At 34.5% G+C, this 18,480-nt stretch overlaps 1 pseudogene; it reads right to left on the reverse strand.

The window, feature by feature from the left end:
- Positions 1-11,213: 11,213 nt before the first annotated feature.
- Positions 11,214-11,657, reverse strand: LOC104589968 (ferredoxin C 1, chloroplastic pseudogene; annotated as a pseudogene).
- Between the last annotated feature and the right edge of the window lie 6,823 nt (positions 11,658-18,480).

Consider the following 18,480-nt stretch of genomic DNA (forward strand, 5'->3'; position numbering starts at 1 on the left):
TTAATCTTCAATAATTATTGAAAATTTATAGCGAAAATACACAATTATTGAAAATATATTAGTAATGAAAACATACAATAATTTCAAAAATATAATAAGTACTAAAAATATATTAACTTAGTCAATAAATAGTATAATCTCAAATAATAGTTTAATCTCTAATAAATATTAATTAAGCAATGAGTTATAACAGAAATACAATAAGTACAATAAATTAAATTAAAAAAATTCAATAATAGTAGTTTAATCTCCAATATTTATTGAAAATTTTCTGTTAAATAAGAAAACAAAATAATTATACATAATCATTGAAAATACATCTATCACAAAAAACAATAAATAATTACTGAAATACAATGAATATTAATTTTAATATATATATAATTATATAATAAATACATATTAAGAGTTTAAAATTATTATTAGTAAATGTTAATTTATTTGAAAGCTATTTTCTCGAATTATTACTTGATACAATAGAACATAGTTATTTAGAATATTATGTAAAAATATTAAATTATTATTAATTACAATATTATCTTATAATTATTTTTCTACTTTTCAGAATTTTTTTAAATTTATTACATAATTTCTTTTTTAACTATTTAAAATCTAGTTATGTTAAATATTTTGTTATTTAAATAAAATAATTTGTAAAATATTTAAATTTTAAAATATTAATTATTTATTGAATTTAATTATCCATAAAATCATAATTTATACTATTATTACATAATTTCATTATTAATTTTGTATTAATATTTTAGATTTTAAATATAATTTTTAATATGAAAAAGTGAAAAAATTCCCATATTTCTTAGTTTAAAATGTTTTATTTCATAAATCTAATTTTTAAATTTATTTTTAATAATTGCACTGGAATTTTTAAAATTAAATTTAATTTTTAAGTTTAAATCTTTTGAACTGACTGACTTTTTGTGAAAGCCGACCCAAATCGATACAACTTGAGTGGGTCGATTTTCACAAAAAGGTTAGTCGGTTTCATCTAACCAACTCCCCAACTTGACCAGGTCAATTTGGTTGGCCAAATAGCTCACGACCAGACTGAACCAACTCATGAACACTCATAACTTTAGCTAAATTAATAGTCTTATCTCTGATAAATAACAATAGTTTAATCTCCAATAATTATTGAAAATTTAAGTGAAAATACACAACTATTGAAAATATATTGGTAATGAAAAAATACAAAAATTACAAAAATAAATAAGTACTAAAAATATATTAACTTAGTCAATGAATAGTTTAATTTCTAATAACTATTAATTAATCAATAAGTTATAACAAAAATACAATAAATTAAATTTAAAAATTTCAATAATAGTAGTTTAATCTCCAATTATTATTGAACTTTTTTGTTAAATAACAAAACAAAATAAATTTATACATAATCATTGAAAATACATCTATAACGAAAACAATAAATAATTACTGAAATACATTAAATATTAATTTTAATATATATAATTATATAATAAATACAAATTAAGAGTTGAAAATTATTTGTAATAAATATTAATTTTTTTAAAGTTATTTTGTCCAATTATTACTTGATATAAGTGAAATTAGTTATTTACAATATTATGTTATAATTAATTTTCTACTTTTTAGATTTTTTAAATTTATTACATAATTCCTTTATTTTAACTATTTAAAATCTAGTTATGATAAATATTTAAATAATCTATAAACTATTTAAAAATTTTTGTTATTTAAATTTTATTTATTTAAGGATATTTCATTATATTAAATATTTGAAAAACATTTAAATTGATAATCCAAAAAAACATAATTTAAATTGTTAGTACATAATTTTGTGATATATTTTGTAAAAATATAAAATTATTTTTTGTATTTTTAATAAATATTTTAAAGATATTATATAATTTTGTTAGAATATTTAAATAATTCTTAACTTTTTTAATCTAAACTTTTGATGAGGGCGGATTTGGCAACAACTAGGTGACACCCAAAACCACTTTGGCAACAACTTGCCTTAGCCAAGTTGATGGTGTTCCACCTAGCGGCCTAGCACGGGCGTGACTTGGCACAGGCGCGACTTGGCAACCTAGCCCTGGCACGACCTGGTAGCCTGGCACAGGCACGAGTTGGCAGCCTGGCACAGGCACGAGTTGGCAGCCTGGCACAGGCACGAGTTGGAAGCTTGGCACAGGCACGAGCTAGCAGCTTGGCATTGGCGCGACCTGGCTCTGGCGCGACCTGACAGCCTGGAACAGGCGCGACCGGGCGGCCTGGCCTAGGCGCCGACCTGAAGGCCTAGCCTAGGCGCGACCTGGCACAGGGGCTGACCTAGCGACCTGTGAGACGTGCTCACTGACAAATTTGGCATGCATATCCTAACACTCCCACGATCCTTGGAAGTTGGGCCACATGCCGAACGATCCGGAGGGTGGTCAACGTGCATGGCGGTTACCTCCAGGTATCTCGAACCACTTTGACGACCTCGCAGAAATCTTGGATATGGTGCGTGAAGCCCACGCCAAACAATGCCTATAAAAAGGCACCAACCCCAGAGGCAAGTAAGCAAGTAAGCAAATTCTAGCTCTCATACTTTGTGATTTTTAGCTCGTAGTCTACTATGAGAGTATTGATTTAAGCATCGGAGCGACCTCGCCGAGTTAGCCACCCCGGGTCCTCTGACATTTGGTTCCTTGCAGGTCTCTAAAGAGTAACGAAGCTCATCAATCCAGCTCGCCGCCAAGCAGCTCGGCACTTGGTCAGCTTGGCACCTCCCAGGCAGCTCGACTCCTCATAGGTAGCTCGCCACCAGGCAGCTCGTCCCTAGGCAGCTTGCCACCAGGTAGCTCCACTTCGACCTGAGTCATCGGCCACTTGGAAGCAGACCAAATGACAAGGAACTTAGCACAAAAAGTCGATCCATCAATTGGCGCTGTCTGTGGGAAACACTACAAAAAACTAAGTTCTCATCATCTAAAAGGCTAAGTCCTCAACTTTTAGAAACTAAAGCTCTCACTTTATAGTTTCCATTTTTTATGAACTCAAAGATTGCAGGAAGTTGATGGCCAACAGACTAAGCAACTCTACCAACTTTATTTCAACTCATATAAAACCTCAGCAGTCCTCTTCGCGAGGTACCCTCTACAAAGATGAGCTCTACGTGGCTTTCACGGGAGTAGGTGGCCAACAGACTGCATGGACACCCTTGCCGGTCGAGCCTTCCAAGGCTCTCGTGCGAGTTGGTGAGTGGGTAACCGACGTCACTAACGAGGCTGATGCAAGACAATCGTTGCTCTACGGCGCCGACTTGGCGGCCCAGACGCGGCCTGGCACAGGTGCGGCCTGGCATAGGCACGACCTGGCATAGGCACGAGTTGGTAGCCTGGCCCTGGCGCGACCTGGCGGCTTGGCCCAGGCGCCGACCTGGCGGCCTGGCCCAGGCGCGAACTGGCAAAATGATAAAAGACTTCCTCACCATATAAGACCCAATCGCCTTTTCGGCATGGGCAAAATCAAAGATCAAGGAGAGTGGAGTACGAGTCACTCCCAGAGCCTAAGGGCTAAAATACCACATAAGACCCAACCGCCTCTTCAACATGGGCAAGATCAAGGAGAGTGAACTACGAGTCGCTCCCAGAGCCTAAGGGCCAAAATACCGAACTAGCGAAGACCTCCTCGCCATATAAGACCCAGTCGCCTTTTCGGCATGAGAAAAATCAAGGAGCGGACAGTGAGTCGCTCCTAGAGCCTAAGGATTTGAATCGACGCTTACGAGCTCATCGAATTATTCATTCCAGGCAAAAAGGAGAAATCTATTCCCTTCGCTGAGTTACTTTCGGCTCGGGAGTGGGGGGGCAAATGATGAGGGCGGATTTGGCCCTCCAACGATATTGTGACACATGGCCCCTTAGAACAACTAGGTGACACTCGGAACCACTTTGGCAACAACTTGCCTTAGCCAAGTTGATGGTGTCCCACCCGGCGGCTTAGCATAGGCGCGACCTAGCATAGGTGCGACCTTGCGGCCTAGCCCTAGCACAACCTGGCAGCCTGGCACAGGCACAAGCTGGCAGCCTGGCACTGGCGCGACCTGGCGGCCTGGCATAGGCGCCAATTGATGTATCAATTTTTGGTGATGTATCAATTTTTTGGGTAAGTACCTTGTCATTTGGTCTACTTCCAAGTGGCCGATGACTCAGGCCGAAGTGGAGTTGCCTGGTGGCGAGCTGCCTGGTGGTGAGCTGTCTAGTGCCGAGTTGCCTGGCAGCGAGCTGGATTGATGAGCTTCGTTGCTCTTTAGAGACCTACAAGGAACCAAATGTCAGAGGACCCGGGGTGGCTAACCCAGCGAGGTCACTCCGATGCTTAAGTCAGTACTCTTATAGTAGAATGTGTGCCAGGCCGCCAGGTGGGACACCATCAACTTGGCTAAGGCAAGTTGTTGCCAAAGTGGTTCCAGTTGTCACCTAGTTGTTCTGAGGTGTCATGTGTCACAATATCATTGGAGGGCCAAATCCACCCTCATCAACTTTCTTTAGATAGATATAGATAAAAAGTAGGGAGAGGATAAATAGGAATTAGAGATAATTTAGGAGATAAACTCTCTACTAAATTAGAGATAATTTTGGAGAAAGTTGGGGGGTAGTTTAGGAGAAATTTTAGGAGAAGAGATTATTTAGGTTCTTAGAAAGTGCAACTCATTGGTTGTTTCAAAAATGACATGGAATAAAAAAAGGAAATAAAAAGGAAAAATTTTTTTGACCACTTTGTTTTATATATATATTAAGAAATAATTCTTAGTCTGCCTTGGACCTGGCTTTGGGCCTAAAACTGAGTCTGATATTAAAAAGCGGAAACTCGACCTATGATCAATGGCCCAATCCAGTTATTTTGTATTTATAGTGTTTGAGCCTAGCTTTGTGACAAAGTAGTAATTAGGGTTGTCAATTGGACTGGATTTGGTCTAATCCAATCCAGTCCAATGCAAGTCCGTTACAAATGGACCAGGTCCAATCCAATCCAATGAATATTTTGGATAATTTTGGATCAATCCAATTCAATGTCTGGACCATCCAATCTGTCCAAATTTGTTTTAATTTAGATTAATTCTAATCCATTGACACCTATATTCCTATCTTCTATCAATGGATCAGATATTGGCTCAATCCAACCCAATCCAATATAAATTCATTATGGATGGAATAGGTCCAGTCCAATCCAATAAATATTTTGGATCATTAAGTCTGCACTGGTCCAATTCAATTGATTTTGGTTTGGATGGGGTCCAATCCGAAACCGGTCCATTGACATCCCTAGTAGTAACTAGTTTCTTGGGCTCACATCAACCCGGCCCATCTACACCCAGTTTCAACTAGATTGAGCTAATAAATTAGGTTATTTCTTTCTATTACTTTCTTAAATCCTAACATTTCCTAGTCATTTTTTCCCTTGTCTCCGTTCGTTTCAACTGGATTGAGTTAATAAATATGCTTTTTTTTCTCATTTTACAAGGAAATTTATGCATTCATTTCCATTTACAATGCAATAAATTAGAAAGGGTAGAAAGGAGCAGAAATAATATCTGACCTTATTTCAACCGACAAACTTTTACACCCATTTTATAGAAAAACGAATCGAACCACAGGAATTCTCTGTGTGTTCAAAAGTTGCGTGTTTATGTCTGAGAGAGAGAGAGAGAGAGCGCTCATTTTTATATAACAATGGCCATAATCTCTACATCCTATTCCCAATATTTGACTCAAAATGTCACCTCCCATGACTAATTTCTACCCAATGACATATCCACATGAAATGCCCATTACTTTGGTAGACAACATCATCCCTCCCACCAACCATGTAACCAGTCTTGACTTCAGAAAAGAGCCGTGCTTGACTGGTTGTCTCCTCAGTCCTCACCAAACATGTATGTAACATATTCTATATAAATAGTTCTTTACCATCAAAGATTAAATAGAAGAAAAGAAAAACTTTCTTCTACTTGGGGCTTGCTTGAGAATGTTGATTTCACTCTAATTGAATAATTTATTGCTTTGTCTCTTAGTGGATAAAGTAATTAAATAATAAAATATTAAAAAAAAAACTCATTCACTAGAATAAAAATAAAAAGCTATACATCTTTCTGTTCATCAACTTTATCTCAAAAGTTAGATTGAGTACTAAATTGTCAAATATTTTAATATTTAATTATTTTATCCACTAAATAAGTCATTCCATTCAGAATTATCATTATTGATAATGGAAATGGGTAAAAGTACAAAAAAAGAAGAATTAATATCTAATCCATTACTCATTAAATGAGTCTTCAATGGTTTAACCAGTTGGGTATTGAGTTATTGATTGAATCAACAATTTTCATTTTGCAAGCAAGTGGCTTAGACTTTAGAGGCTAAATGACCCCAAAAACCTGATTGGATGATGGATCAACTGGTCCAACTGGGCGATTCAGTAGGTGTTTGGTACCGTACCGTGGTTGTTTTCAGTGATGTATTTTCTACTGGAAACAGCAGTGCAATACCTCACTAGAAACGGCCACAAAACAGTTTGGCAATGTCGCTGCCATGTAGGATAGCATGCAATGGTTCACCTATATTGGAGAGATGTTAAAAAGGTTACATTGGCATTTGACAATGTTGTTATCATGCCACATCATCATTGCGAGAAACACTAGCTTTTTGCTTGAAATACCTTTTTAATGTTTCAAGTGGTTATGAGTTACACTGATGTCTAGTTATTTCTGTTTTCGCTCGTTTCTCACTTAAAAAACATTCTAACAATTAACAAATAGGTTTTTTGGCCGTTGAAGCACAATATCCTATGTGGCACCCATTAAAATTTGAAAACATTACTTTTTTTTTTTTATAAAAAAAAACATTAATTTTATGACAGTAATGGGACCTTGTGACTGGACCATTTGAAACAGATGAAACAGCCCCAAGTAGTGACTTCTACGGTATAAATATTCAACAATAAGGGCCTATTTAGCGTGTCTTTCCATGTATTTTTTTGGCTGTTTACAAGTCGGGAAGACCGAAAATCGGTCTATTCTCATTTAGCATACAAAAGATCTAGCTGCCAAAAAATGCAGTGCCGAAAAGATGTGCAAAGCCCATTTTGGGTTTGAAGCTTCTCGCATCTTTCACGTTTTAATCTCATGCGGAAAGACCCGAATTGATGCACGAAAAGATGCACGTTTGTCAAACGGTCTTTGGGCTGCTCAGATCTTATGTCAAAAGCTCAATATGTCTATTGGCTGTCAGAGCTACAAGAAGATCTTCTCAAAAAGACTTGCCAAATAGGCCATAAATTAATAACCATTCGACTTCCGTAACAGTGGTACCATACAATTTAACCTTTTTCCCTCGGTTTAATTTGATGGTTGAATCTTTGATGCCGGAAAGGTACTATACCGGAGGACACTTGCTGTCACCGCTTTCGGTGGACAAGAGCCCCACTTTTGCTGGAACACCACGGGGGACGAGGAACCGGAAACGATGGCCAAGATCCTGTAGGTGGGCCGTGGGCCGTAGGGCACCCAAACCTTTGGGCTTAAGCGACGCCCTTCTCCATTTTGTCCTCTTTTGTCCGGCTTTGATTGTCAATGGTCCAGAGCCCATACCGAGGCAGCTATAGATTTGATACAAGTAAAACTTTTTTGTACACATTATAAAACTTAGGGTCCCATAGTCGGAATCGGAATCTGAATTGGAATCAAAATTCCTTGAGAATCGAAATGTTCCTACCCCCATAGTCTGTTTTGGTTCAAACAGGAATTAGAATTAGAATTGGAATAAGTTTCTAAAAGTTTTATAATGATGATAGTGTATAATATGTTTCTAAAAGTTTTACAATTTTTTTATATTTTTATGTCTATAAAATTATTCTTATTTGTTACACTTATTATGGTTTATTAATATAGAGATATACCTAGATGTTTTCTATATAATGTATATATTTTTTGTATACTTTTGTGTTTTTATTGTTTTAAAATAAAATCTTTATTATTTAATTATAACTTCACAAGTTAATACATTTGACCTGAAATGTTGAATTGATCTACCATCAAATAAGAAAACAATTTCACTTTTTAGTTAATTTTGAATTTTGTATTTTATTTATATCATCAATAAAAAGTTAAAAAAATTATTGTTTATCGTGTCTAACTTTTAATATGATTAATATAAAATATTAGATATGCATCCAAATGTTTTCTATTGAGTTTCTACTTTTTCATATTTTTTGTATTTTTATCTTTTTTTTTCTGATTTTTATTGTTTAAGCATGAAATCAATGATTGACACATACCATCCAAAAGGTTGAATTGTTAACCTACCACCAATAAAATAATTTCATTTTTAGTTTGGTTTTAAATTTTAAATTTTATTTCTAACATCAATAAAGAAATTATTATTTATCACACTTATTTTTTTAATATGATTAATATAAAAATATTAGATAGGTGCCTAAATGTTATTTACAAATTTTTGTATCATTACATAATGTTTTTTGTGTGCTTTTTTATATTTTTCCATTTTTATTTAATTATGATATTAAAGGTTGGCATATTTAACTCAAAAGGTTGAATTGAAATGTTGACTTGCCACCACAAAAATAATTTTTACTTTTGGATTGCTTTCCATGAATAAGAATAATTATTATTTATCATACTTATTTTTGCTTTAATAAGAGTGTGTGTGTGTGTGTATATATATATATGTGTGTGTGTGTGTACCCGGTTTTTCTACATTTGTTATTTGTTTATATTTTAAAGTTTTTATTTAATTATGACATCATGGATTAGCCCACTTGACTCAGATGACTGAATTGCTTATTCACCAACGATGATGGAAAAATAGTTCCATTTTGGGATAAATTTAAAAAAAAACATGCATTTATATCGTTAAAAGCATTGCATATAAATCTAATTGACAAAATTTATATTTTTTATTTTGTGAAAATAATATCTTAAATATAGGATTCAATAAAGGAATGGGAGTTAATAATACAACTTAATGAGAGGAAATTTAATGAAAAGAAATTTAGTTCATATTACATTTTGTGCCCTCACAATTAGAGAGGAATTAAATTAAAAAAATAAGGGTATTATAATACAAAAGCTCTACACCATTATTCACACTTTTAATAATAGTATAAAGGCATTAAATGAAGATGTAAAATAACAATTTTAACTTATATTATTTTCCAATTCAAACTTTAGAGAGGGGCATTTGTGGTCCAATAAAAATTTCAAAAGTCAAAGACCACCTATTCAATATATATATATATATATAGATTTTTGGCTATCTATGTAACTATGCTGTCAGATTTTTAATTTGACATAAAATGAGGTTCATGATCAAAATGATCCCGATCGAACGACCGGAATCAGTTTCAACTTCAGGTCTTAAGATGAAGGGGTAATTAATGTTGGATTTGAATTTTTTGGTTCTCCCTACATTTATGGTTTGATGTGAAATGAGGTTCAATATCAAAATAACTCCGACCGAACAATCGAAATTGGTTCTGACTTCGGGTCTTAAGATGAAGGAGTAAACGGTGTTGGATTCGAATGATCTTGGTGTCATTGGATTTGGATTTTTGGGTTCTATGTGCCTATGGTCTTAGATTTATGATTTGATGTGAAATGAGATTCAATATCAAAATAACTTTGATCGGACGATTGGAATTGGTTCTAACTTCGAGTCTTAGGATAACAGGATGAACAGTGTCGGATTTGGGTGATATTGGTGTCATTGGATTTGGATTTTTGGGATCTATTGGTTTTGGATTTCTGATTTAACATGAAATGAGGTTTAGGATGAAGATGACTCCGATTGGACAATCGGAATCGACTCTGGATTTAGGTCTTAAGATGAAGAGGTAAATGGTGTCGGATTTCAATGATTAGGGTGTTGTTTGATTTGGATTTTAGGCTCTATGTACCTATGGTGTCAAATTTCTGATTTGACATGAACTGAGGTGTCAGGATCAAGATGATCTCAATCGGACGATCGGAATCGATTTTGGCTTCGTGTCTTAGGATGAAGGGGTAAATAGTGTCAAATTCGGGTGATCTTGGTGTCGTTGGATTTGGATTTATGGGATATACATATGTTTTTGGATTTCTGATTTGACATGAAATGAGGTTTAGGATCAAAATGACTCCGATCGGACGATCGGAATTGGTTCCGATTTTGGGTCTTAAGATGAAGGGGTAAACGATGTCAGATTCAAGTGATCTTAGTGTTATTGGATTTGGATTTTTTGCTCTACGTACTTATGGTCTCGGATTTCTGAGGCCCTAACTTTTGTAAAATTTCAAAAATGCCCCCAGGTCAGTTGAGAGGTTAGCTAAAGCATGCTTGAAGCTCAAAGTGTTGCAAAATAACTGAATGACATAAAAATGGGGTGTCTAATTTATGATTTTATTTAGCTTTAAATTTTTTGTTCATAAAAAATATTAAAAATTGCAATTTGAGGCAAAAAGGGGTTTTGACAAAAATAACTGGATATGGAACATTGGGATGCACAAATATCAAAAAATTACCCAAAATAAAAAAAATCACCACAGTCGGACATCGAAATGCAAAGTTAGGCCTCCCAAAGTTTGCATACATGGTTAATATGCAACCCGCGGCCCAATCACCGGGTCGAATGGGGCAATGGTCCAACTATATAGGTTGGATGTTTTTTTTATCAAGTCAATGGTTTTTAACCTCTCTTCGGATTTACTCAAACTGAACCCAGAATCTTGATTGAGTGATGGTTTGGGCAGTTAAACCGGCTAGTCAATGGCAAATTGAAAACATTGGCCATCACTATTTAAATAATCCATGATGAGAAGGATTAACAACTTAACATTACCTTTCTTCCACTCTTACTAATTTCATTTTATTGAATGAATGTGCATTTCTTTTTATTTTCTCCATCAACCTATTCTCATTTTTGAAGACAACCTTGAAAGGATTTTATTAAGTTTTGTCCTTTCTCTGAGTTTAAAATCCTATATGGATATAGACTGTTTCGTGTGAGTTGTAAGAACAAAACTAATAATCTTCTCAAAACTCATAAACAACTGCAGTAAAGGTTGTAGAACTAAAATAACAGGCTTCATTCTATTATTCTCTCCAAGTGTCCAAATTACAAAAAAGGAGGAGGGGGAGAAGTAATAGGTATAAACATTCGCTGCTTTGCACCTAATCATTTGCAGTTGCCAATTGCAGTGACAACAATTCTTCTTCCTGGATGGTCCGAATGTGATAATCAGATCGACGGTAGGAAGCACAGAGCAGTGTGTACCCGCGTTCAACGACATCATCATTGAACATGCCTTCGCTCTGATCAACCTCGCCGCTCACCAGTCGAGTCAAACACGTCATGCACGCACCAAGCTTACAGTTATGTGGGACGGTCAAGCTGGAGTCTAGTGCCTTGGCGAGGATAGTTTCATCTAGGTCTACATCAATGGTTGTCTTGGCACGAGCATCGTGCTCGATTGTCACCTTGTAAGACCGAACTACAGTAGACAAGGAGTGGCCGACTGGTCCAAGACGGTGTGGCTTGAAGCTGAAGGCAAAGCGATTGGTCGGTCGGTACTTGTGTGCCAGTGCTGGAGAAGTGCAGAGATGATGTGTCGCCATGGTTTTTTGAGCAGGGAGGAGGGTTAGTAAGCGGAGGTTCTCTCTCTAGGTGGTCAGGGGGATATGCGGTTTAGGAGAAGACAAGGTTTTTTTTTGTAGCTGTATTAGAGTTGAGGGGGTAAAAATTGATCGATTCATGCTTTTGATTCTGCTACTACCCCTTACTAGGTTATAGCTGTTGTTAGTTGCAAGGGGTAATTAAATGTTTCTTCCTAGGCTTCATATACTAAAGCGACCAGCCTCAACTTATTATATCAATTATAAAGAAAAAAGTAATGTCAACTATATTTATTAACTGGCTGTTTTTTAAACAAAACCAAAATTCTGTTCTATTCATTCTTTAATTGTATTAATTAATGTGCAATATTTTATCAAATTATAGTTACATGTATACCCTTCAAAGACCTCAAAATATAGGGATAAAACTGTCCAATAAAAATTCTAAAAGCCAGTATATTTCATTCACATTTTTATAAATAATATAAACATAGATAAATAAGTATTTCCCAGGAAAAACTTACCAAAATACGAATGAAGCATTAATTGCATTGAAGTTTTATTGGATCAGACCTAATAACTAATAAACCCGCTTAATAACAGGATCAGTTACTGGTCTTATTCTATTGATTGGGATTTGGGTCGCCCGACCCACGTGAAATATGAGATAGAGATAGACAGAATAGTCATCGAAATCAATGGCTGGGGTGGTATTGATCAAGTAAAATTACTATAGTCAAAATTAAATGCTGAAGAAGTTGCATCAATCATGATTAATCATTAATATAGTTTTCAATTACACTAAACTCATAAAAGTAAACATTTTCGCTAGCTCCTAACTGTTGAAGGATATGCAGCCATACAGTTGGTTCGGGTTCGGGTTCAGCATCAATTTATTGGGTCAAGTGGCACTTGATCCCATTAAGGACCACTGACCACCCTTACCCTTTCATGCACCACCAACCATGCTTCACAGGGTTGTCGTGAGTTACTCTTACATTCATCATCTCGTGGGAAATTAGTTTGTTTGGTTAATGTCCTGCTCCAGAAATTCAAAATGAGTTTTGTGTTAAAAGTGATTCCTTTTTAAAGCTAAACTTTATAGATAAAAAAAATCAACTTTTAGAATGAATTTTGAGCCCAAAAATGAATTAGTTCAAGCAATTTTCATATAAATCAAAAACTCAAAAGTTATTTTTAAAACAGATTATTCCTCTGCAAATTTGCAAAAACACAGAAATGATAAGGTTAATTCTCTAAAAACATGCCAAAATCTAGTGAACTAACAATCTAACACCTCCCAACTATAGAAACTGAAGCTGAAACCAACATGAATGAGCAACATTGAAGGATTTTCTCACAATTTTCTTTTTCCTTAAGATCCTTTGGGCCGCGTTTGCTACAAAAAAGGGGTGGTAAGCATAAATTTTTCTCAACCCCCTCTAACCCCATTTGACATTTGATGAGGAAAAGTTCTTTGAGAAATTTCTTAAGAATTTCCCCTCTGTTTGTCTTTTACTTTCAAGTTGGACTATGATAATACCGACTGTTGAGATCAGATCTTCGACTGTTGGACTATGATAATACCATCATATTCATCCAACAGTCGACTGGATGCAAGGTTTTATCAACTCCAAGATCAGATCTTCGACTGTTGAGATCAAACTTCTCAGTGCATATTATATGATATATCAAAATTTGAGTCCAAATATAAATTAGGGGGGCTTTTTATTTTTAAAGCACACCCCTTTTAAAATGTCCTTAGTGAAAAACTCAGATTCACTGTACGCAGCAAGAAAGCAACATTTTGTGTTGCTCCAACCAATCACATGGGGATTGCCAAAGTAAGATCACAAGGTAGAGAAAGCAGACCAAGTTATTTTCTGCAAATGGTCTTAGTCAGGACAGCCAATTGCAGTGCAGGGACCATAGAGAAGGAGGTTTCTTTAGTCTGATAGCTAGCAAAGCTCAAGCGATGCCATTTTACATTTTTACTTAATTTAGCTTTGAATATAAGCCTAACATGATGAGAGAATAAGATCGAATTCATCCCGCTTTTAGTTATGCCTCTATGAGGTGAATCTGTTTAGGGACCGACAATTGCTTTAATCCACAAGAATTACTGCCAGCATATTAGAAAAACTTTTTATATCTTTTCTATAATTTCTGATACTTTCTGTAGTTTCTTATTATATATATTAGTTTCTATGTAAATTTTGTTATTTCATATCCATCAGACCCATTTGCATTAAAATAAATGGAATTGGATTCCCTTTCCATCGAATTTGAATCTATTTGGATCCGGACTATATGTAACCGACATGCATTGGATCGGGTCAAATACCTACACCCGGTCCATTGACAGCCTTACTTTTGACAAAAATGCTTCCAAAATTGCATTTGTGAAGACAAATGTAATCACGAATCAATAAAACAATAACCAACATTCCATTGGTGATATAGAAGCTATTCATCTATATCACCATCCAACTTTGATCTTTTAAGGTCATTTGTTTATCATATATATTAATAATAATATATAACACATTAAAATATAATTTAATGTTAAAAATATATAATATATAATATATAAAAATACATATAATATGTTAAAAGTATATATAATTATATATTGGGGTTTTTACTGTTCAGTCCACCCTAATAAATCTTAGTTCCACCGTATAATTGGGGTAGGTGCCAGTTCGGAATTGATGCAAATACATAAATGGGTATTGGTGTTATAGATGGAGGTATTTGAAATTTTGAATTGTTATAGGTCTGCAGTTGAATTCAAAATTCTGAGATGGAGTGCAGTCTACTTATCCCTTATAGATTTTGTTAAGTGTATACAATAATATTGCATTTTAACAAGTCCCATGTGTACTTTCGAGCTTGAGTCTCATATTCATGGCTTATGGGATATATACCTAGTCATAGCATTCCGTACCCATGGTTATGGATATGAATACAATACTCCTTGTATCGGAAGTATTATATTGATACTTTAAACCCTTCATTTTATACAATATAAGAATATCACCGAAGATTCGTAGAATCACTTAATCACATCAACTTTCTTTTTAAACCATATGGTTGAGTTAAAAAACTATCACCCGTGATGTTCAAAACATAGGGATTTTGCTGAGGACCATATTGGATAGTATAGACCATGTTGAAAACCTTGCTGCCAGCACTAGTACCAAATAAAACTAGTGCTCTTTTCTCAGAAAACAGCCTATATGACAGCATCGGTTCCAAATAAAAAATAAACACCGCTTGTTTCAGAAAACAATGCAATATTCCCAACACCAATGCCAAACACCTAGTGAATCTGTCCTTACCCAATATACGACGCTCCTACCAATACTAGTCTGGAGAAGGATAGGTGCACACAGCTATATTCTTGTATATACAAAGAAGCTATTTCCAAGACTTAAATCTTGATGATCTAAATTATAATGGAGCAATCCAATATTAATAGTTAGGCCAAGGCCCACCCTCTATTTAAATAATAAGTAAATAAATAAATAATATTGATGGACTAAATAGATACCTCCATCTAAAACGAATTAACAAAAAACTCAATTTGCAAAATTTTTCTATTTTCCAGCTTGGTGCTAGGAACAAAAAGGTAAATGTAGGACCTACCTATTCTCTTTGACCACATTTTGGCTTTATGGTATTATGTTTGACCATGTTCTCGCTTTTGGCTTAACAAGATTCAAGAAAGAAAGTATAACAATTACATATCACCAAACACCTTTTGTTTGGTGTTTGGTGAAAGAAAGAAAGTATAACAATTAAATCATTTCTTATTTTTGTCTTCATTCTTTTAGGCTTTAACCCCTTGAACTTACAACACATTTCTGGTAGATGTTTTACTTTTAACCATCTTTTATAGGTTGTGTTTGATAGCATTGATGTTTCTACGTAAAAAGCATCAAATTTAATATTATTTTAGTCCCACACATTCATTTCATCAATTTGTATTGATCAAAGCTCCAAAACTTTAAAGGTAGAAATAGCAATAGTATCAAACACAGCACAATCCATTAAAAAAATGGGAGCGGTAATCTCAAAGACAAAGTATGAAAAAAGTACAAAGAAATCTTGAGAGGAAAAATAAATGTGTAGAGGAATAGCTGTAATTAACTCCAATTGAGGAGGGCGGCGAATTGGCCAAATTCCTACAAGCTTAGGGCGTAGGTTTAAATGGTTGGTCCAAGATTCAAAATATCGTTAAGTATAGTTTGTATTGGCCAATATGTATCATATCAGGCCTTCTCGATACATCTCTATAGGGGTATATTAAGTCAGACCATAATTCAGAGTGTAGTCAAGACTTGAATTGATCATTCTGAACTAATTTTAAAAAAAGAGCATTGACAAAGGACGATAGGTCGGTAGGGTGTATCGACCTGTATCGATACTTAGAACCTTTGGTCAATGAGTACTGAATTTCCCATCTAGTTAAAAGTAGGGGTGATTTCAAACTGAGCCAAATTATCTATATAGTTATTAGTTATTCGAGCTCGACTCGTCAAGATAGTATTAGGGCTTGATTCGAGTTAGAGACTTAAACTCGAGTTTGACTCGAATCAAAAGTTCATAAGTTCGAGTTCGACTGTGAGTCAAATGCTTTATAAAAGTAAAAATTCTATATAAAAAATTATTATTTTTATATTTAAAAAATTAATAATTATAATAATCAGTTATTATTATTATTATATAAAAAAATAAAATATAATATATATATGTATATATGTGAATATGTATGCATGTATGTTTGTAGAAGCTTGATTAAAGTTGTAATTCTCATGAACCAAGCTTTATTAGGTCTGACCTAGACTCGAAGCTCGATTTAAACCCAATCAAACTCAAATAACTCGTAAAAAACTCAGCTAGCTGTCACTCTTATGAAAGCGTTGATATTTTTTTTTTTACAACTGAACCGAAACCGATGGGGTCCGATCCATGAATCTAGCGCCAAGTAGTCCATGAATCGAGCACTAACAAATTATTAAACATAGAGCCAATGCAGCCATACAGTTGGCTGGAATATGGGGGCCCACCATCCATTATATAAATTATTAGTCCATATAAAAAATGATTTTTCAACTGAGAAAATAAAAAAGACAGTACATTGTTGGTCAGAGAGGCCTCAAATGACCAACAAAAGTATTTTCTTGGAATTATATATCTGTAATTATGAATTTGGCCTGATCTACCAAATGGGCCTAGTGGGACCTCAACCTCTGCAATGTGAATCACATGGCAAGTTACAGTTAGCTTAGACCCCATTTACCGGTTCTGTGACTCTGTGACTTTGCCCATTCTTTAATCAACTTACTATTTTTATATTATTTGTCATCACTTCTGTACATATGGGCCCTACGTATCAGAATGATTGATCCCAGTACCGTCCGGTTCATGTAGAGAATTGGACACCCATATCCTGTCCAATTGTGAGCAGGCAGGATTCCGACGGATATGTTTGGTTAGATTAAAATTATGATATTAATAGAAAGTTTACGGAAGCTTCCCTCAACCTGGCCTGATCCTCCTCGATCTGTAGATTTAATTTACTAAAATACACCTAGTAATTATAATTAAATCATTATTTGAAGGCATATGAATTTATGCATTATGTGCTGTTAAATTTAATACTATTTTTTACATGTTTCAATTAAATAATTGAAAATTTTTATATTTATTTATATTATTTTGCTTATTTATTTTTTATATATAACAAGAAATTAAATATAAATTTTGGACCCAATTTGATTTGTCCACCTTCAAATACGAACAAAACAAGGTTGTGAGAGTTTTATATTTTCATATGCACAAAGGGTTTAGATTTTGAAAATCCGGCTTTTATGAATTTTGGAAAAGATACAGGTTGAAAGGTGGAGAGGGAGAAAAGGTCTAAACTTTATAAATTCCTCCCTAAACCCTTTGCCTTCTCTGCCTTGGATTAATCATATTTGTGTATGGAGCCTCTGAACAAACAAAATGGCTGTGAACATGTGAAATGTGAAATATAGGAGCAAGAATTAATTGAACACGATGACTATTTAGTAAGCTGTAAAATCAATAATGCTCCATGTCAGTAAAAAATATAAGAAACCTGCACTTACGATTTAGAACTATAGTGATAAGTACTGCTTTTTTTTTAAGCTAGTATTACGTCCAATGAAACATATATAATTATAATTGCCACTCCCGATCTCCTGCACTTCTTAACTATACCTATTCATGGGCTGAGTTCAGGTTTGTCTTTTTTCAAAATTCTAATAGACTGAACACGTCTATTCTTCACTATATGCTCTTTTCCCTATATGATCATTCAGTGTGTGACAAGTATCCCACCATAATATATTTTTTTCTGGACCTCAATATCTAAACACGTGCAAGGGACACTCGTCACAAATCAAACGCAAGTGCAAAAGATCCGGGCCCCATTAATCACATGGGAAATTACTGAAGACTAATTGAATTCCCGTATGCAGTCGCACTGTAGCCCGAAGAGAAAAAGGAGTGGGTTTGGTGGGGTTGGGGGTGTTTCAAGTTAATTTAAAGGGTGTTTAGTTCTGTTTGGGTTTATTCAATAAATGTTTTTTTACGGTGCTACATACGTGTTATTTCAGCATTTTCTCTTTCTATCAAAATTGAAAAAAATGAATTTTGGTTTTTGTGCACGCCAGCCGTTTATAAAAATTATTTTTTTAAAGTTTCTACAAATGAGCAGACATTTTTTCACTGTTACACTGATGGGGAGCCTAGTTGTAATAAACGATTATAATTATTGCATTTCTTGGTTTTACTA

The sequence above is a fragment of the Nelumbo nucifera genome, chromosome 7 (genome assembly GCF_055504915.1).
Source record: "Nelumbo nucifera cultivar China Antique chromosome 7, China Antique-T2T, whole genome shotgun sequence".
Taxonomy (NCBI): domain Eukaryota; kingdom Viridiplantae; phylum Streptophyta; class Magnoliopsida; order Proteales; family Nelumbonaceae; genus Nelumbo; species Nelumbo nucifera.